Genomic DNA, 4,703 nt, shown 5'->3' with positions numbered 1-4,703 from the left:
AACTAAAACATCCTCAATTATACTGTATGGTCTTTTAGTGGTTTGATCCGCTAATTGCAAAACCATATTGGTACGTTTGATATCTTCTTCTAAGCCTAACTTATTAAAAATAGATAATGACATCAAGTTAATGCTTGCTCCTAAATCACAAAGACAACTTGGGAATTCAATATCTCCCAATTTACACGGAATGGTAAAACATCCGGGATCTTTGAGTTTTGTGGGCAAATTACTTGACACAATTGAACTGCAATCTTCAGTTAGTGAAATGGATGAAATTCCTTCCCAACTGATTTTCTTTGAAATTAAATCTTTGAGGAATTTACCATAATTGGGAATTTGCGTAATCGCATCCATAAACGTCAAATTAATATGCAAATTTTTAAGTTTGTCTAAAAATGTTAAAAGTTGTTTATCATAGTCCTTATTGCGGACTTTGTGTGGAAAAGGTGGTTTGGGTACAAAAGTTTTTGCACTAGAGTCAATTGGTGCATCTTTTTGATTTAATGTATCTTCTTTGGGCTTCGGTAAATCAGTTCCAGGTAAAGTCGAATTTCCGGGCATTTTCGGGCCTAAGTAATTTTTCCCTGAACGAAGAGTGATAGCCTTAACATGCTCTTTCGGATTGTCTTCCGTATGGCTTGGAAGACTTCCCTCTTTACGGGATGGAATTGATTTAGCGAGTTGTCCGATTTGAACCTCCAAATTATGGATGCTAGATGATTAGTTTTTAATAAGCTGATCGAATTTATTCTCGATCCGTTTAAAACCATCGTCGTGATTACTTATTTTTCCGCTCATAGCATCAATAAATTTATCGATTTTAGAAGATAAAGTGCTAATCATATCTCTCGATTGATTTTGATAATTAGTGGTACGATTTTGATTAGCATTAGCATTATTATTATTATCTCTCCAGTTAAAGTTAGGATGATTTCTCCATCCAGGATTATATGTATTGGAATAAGAGTTATTATTTTGGTTTTGCCCTTGGACAAAATTTACATGTTCAATTTCGCTTATACCTTCGTAATCCACTTCCGTTTGGATTGGCTTACCATTAGGATCACACGGTGCCATAAACCTATCAATTTTGTGCGATAAGGCAGAAAACTGGGCTTGCAACATCGCAACTGGATCAAGATTCACTATACCTTTAACTGATGATGTAGTTGAGGATGATGGTTTCGCTATTGGTACGTGTCCACGTTCCGTGGGCCACATACTGCTGTTGATTGCCATTTCCTCCAAAAGTTCTCTTGCTTGGGCAGATGTTTTCTTCATGAATAACCCTCCAGACATAGCGTCCAATAAACCTCTAGCTGTAGGATTTAGTCCATTATAAAATGTTTGCATTAAAAGTTCAGCGGGCAATTGGTGGTGTGGGCATAAACGTTGAAGTTCTTTAAAACGTTCCCAAGCCTCATAAAGAGTTTCATTATCATTTTGAGAAAAAGATGTTAACTCTTTAATGACTCTTGCGGTTTTTGCTAAAGGAAATTTTTTTTGATAAAAACGCCTGGGCTAATTGTTCCCAAGTCTCAAATGTAGCGGCTGGTATAGAAGTCAACCATTCTTTGGCTCGATCCTTCAAAGTAAAAGGAAAAAGGCGAAGTTTGATTGCTTCCGTAGTCACATCAGTTATTTTAAAAGTGTCACAAATTTCTAAGAAATTTGTCAAATGGGTGTTAGGATTTTCGTTAGGTAACCCGTAAAATGTTACGTTATTTTGTAACATATTAAGCAATGCTGGCTTAATCTCAAATTGATTTGCATTAATTTGGGGTCTAACTATACTATTCGTTACACCGGCCACTCCTGGCCTAGCGTAATCCATAAGTGTGGCCATAACTTCTGACTCGGTAATTCTAGTTTTTATTGGAGTTTTGTTTTTCTTTTTCTTTTCTTTCTTGTTCTTTTTAAGAGTTCTTTCAATTTCTGGGTCAATAGGATCTGGTGACGTGCCTGAATTTCGAGAACTGCGCATGAACCTGAAATTTCGCACGAACCGAAACTACCTACAAAACAGAATTTGAAAAATAAATATGTTAGTAACTAAAAATAAATAAAATATAAAAGTTTGAATAAGTATGAATAAACTTAGATTCGAAATAAAATACGAAAAATTTAAAATTTTGTCAAAAATTTTGGCGATCCCCGGCAACGGCGCCAAAAACTTGTTGAGCGATTTCCGCAAGTGCACGGTATACGCTTGTAGTAATAAAAGATATCGATCCCACAGGGAACGCTTTTTAACAAAAACTTATTTTGAATCGGTTAAATTTACTTTTAAGGTTTATAATATGGAAAATCGTTTAATCGGTTTTGGTTTTGAAATTGCTAGAATAAGAATTAGATTAGAGTATGAAGATGTTAGAAAATATTCTGATTTAAGAATGAATTTGCAAGACAGGAACGTTTAGTACTTTTTAGAAAAGTAAACAAATGTATTTGTTTGCATTAAGCAAAGAAAACAACTTTAAACTTTGTATGAATTATAAAGATGAAATAAATGACGGAACCTCTAATTATTAGGCTTTGAACATGACAAAACCCTTATCCGGGATAATTGCCCTTAATCAAATTAAAACTCTTCCGAGATAATAATTTGCCTAAGTGTTCAACAAAGTTTCCTTGTAAAGATTTTGAATTAAATACGTTTTAATGAAAACACCAGCATCAACCCACTTCGGATCCTTTACCAAAGTGCTGCATAAAAATCTATCGAATAGAACGGACTTTATTAGATGAAATATAAATTGATACAAGTTTACAGAGAACATGGAGCATGGAAACATTCGACGACTTGCAAGTGAACAGGTTGTCAATCCTTTCCTTGGGTTTCGTTAGTGTTTGTCAGGCTCAGGGGCGGATCCTCTACTCAATCTTCTCGTTGAATCTTCGTAATAGAGACTTGGTCGGTCTACTACCAAAATGAAAACTAAATTGGAACAATGTCTAAACGCTACTGAATTTGTTATTATTGAAAAACAATGTGTGTACATCATATTGCTTTTTACAGAATCAAAATCTAACTTCTGAATCACTTGACTCGGAATTTCTGCATAAATTCTATACTAATCTCTTTCTTCTACCTTCTCTCATTGTTTTTTCAACTCTCAAATCAATACTTTATTTATAGATGTTGAAGAGTCGTGATTGAAGTGTCGTGTCCGTTGTGAAGGATCGTATCCGTTGTGAAAGGACGTCTTTATCCACCCGAACGAACGTGTTTCATCGAAAATGAAAATGTGCAATTTGGCTTCTACAGACTCCTGCTCTTACCGAGAATATTTAATTCTCTACCGAGAATGGGGGAGCATCAATTGGTCTTCGAACGAAGGGAAGGAGAAGCTGAAGGGAGCGTGTCGCGACCGAGAATTGGGGGGCCGCGGTCGCGGCACAGAACTTTTCGTCGTTTTTGGCTTTCGTTCTCATCCTCGATTTGGCGTTATTAATTTTCGTCGTCTTCGACTCCTTTTGTAGGGGTTTTCTTCTGTTTTTGAGCTCTTTTCGTTCCTATTTGGATTTTACCAAATATTTATGTACCTTGCATGAAAGAAACATATTCGAGAGTAAAAGCTTTCTAAACAGTTATAAATAACATAAATTCGTAGCAATATTGATGTAATTATCGATGATATTTTAGGTATATTTTGGGCTTAACATTGACTTTCTTATGAACCTTTACCATGATTCTAGCCTTGGGTTGCTGTTGTTTCGAGGAGCTTGCTGGGTTAGCTTGAGGGTTTTTGTTAAGAACAGGGGATTTGGGATTTTCATCGGTGTGATGTTTGCCGGAATCACCACTGGAGACATTTTGAGGGTTCGACATTTTCTTTCTCAGAGATTTTTAGGAATTTTGATTTTTAGAGAGAGAGGGGTTCGAATGCCAAAAGATTCAAGCGTGAAGAGGATTAAGTGGGAAATCTTCCACTATTTAAAGAGATTGAAATTTATCCTATTCGTTGAACTAGCTGTTTCACCTAGGGACGTTCAATCGACAGAGATTCTGTCATTTATGACACATTCGGCGCATGGGTTTTCCCATTATTGCTTGAGTTATCCTAGGAGCTATTTATTACACGTGTTAGTGTTTAATGGTGCAAGTGGGTTTTAACTTAGCTTTGCTAGAATTCGAAGCATTTGTGATACTGAGTACCTAGTTCTATGCAAATGACGTTCTTCTCTTAGTAACTTAGCATGGGATAATCACTTCAACATGTGTATCTGCTCAGCATAGGGTGATTACTCAGCATGTGTATCTACTCAGGATAATCACTTAACGTGTATATTATCTCAGTACATAGTAGTTACTAATTTTGAATTACCTTAGCATGGCAATCACTCAACGTTCAAATTTTTTTCATAGAATTATAGAAGAGGATTAGACATACCGATAGCTTCCCTTAGTATGTTGAATTGTTCACGAGCCAATGGCTTGGTGAAGATGTCTGCAAGCTGTTCATCTGTTGGTACATAGGTCAGCTTGATCTCACCTTTTAGTACGTGATCTCTGATGAAGTGATGCCTTATGCTGACATGCTTCATCCTGCTGTGTTGGATTGGATTCTTGGACAGATCAATGGCACTTTTGCTGTCACATTTGATCTCTATTGTTTTGGTTTTTACTCCATAATCCTCAAGCTGCTGCTTAATCCATAAAACTTGTGCAACACAGCTTCCAGCAGCAACGTACTCAG

General features: G+C 36.2%; 1 non-coding gene across 1 annotated transcript; it reads left to right on the top strand.

Annotated features, from left to right (window-relative positions):
• Positions 1 to 1,372: 1,372 nt before the first annotated feature.
• LOC136210066 (small nucleolar RNA R71) lies at positions 1,373 to 1,479 on the top strand. Its single transcript, XR_010677776.1, has one exon. It is a non-coding gene; the product is annotated as a small nucleolar RNA R71 (small nucleolar RNA).
• Positions 1,480 to 4,703: the final 3,224 nt, after the last annotated feature.

Source organism: Euphorbia lathyris, chromosome 10 (assembly GCF_963576675.1).
Source record: "Euphorbia lathyris chromosome 10, ddEupLath1.1, whole genome shotgun sequence".
NCBI classification, from domain to species: domain Eukaryota; kingdom Viridiplantae; phylum Streptophyta; class Magnoliopsida; order Malpighiales; family Euphorbiaceae; genus Euphorbia; species Euphorbia lathyris.
The sequence above is the reverse complement of the archived record's forward strand: the minus strand, read 5'-3'. Positions and strand labels throughout refer to the sequence as shown.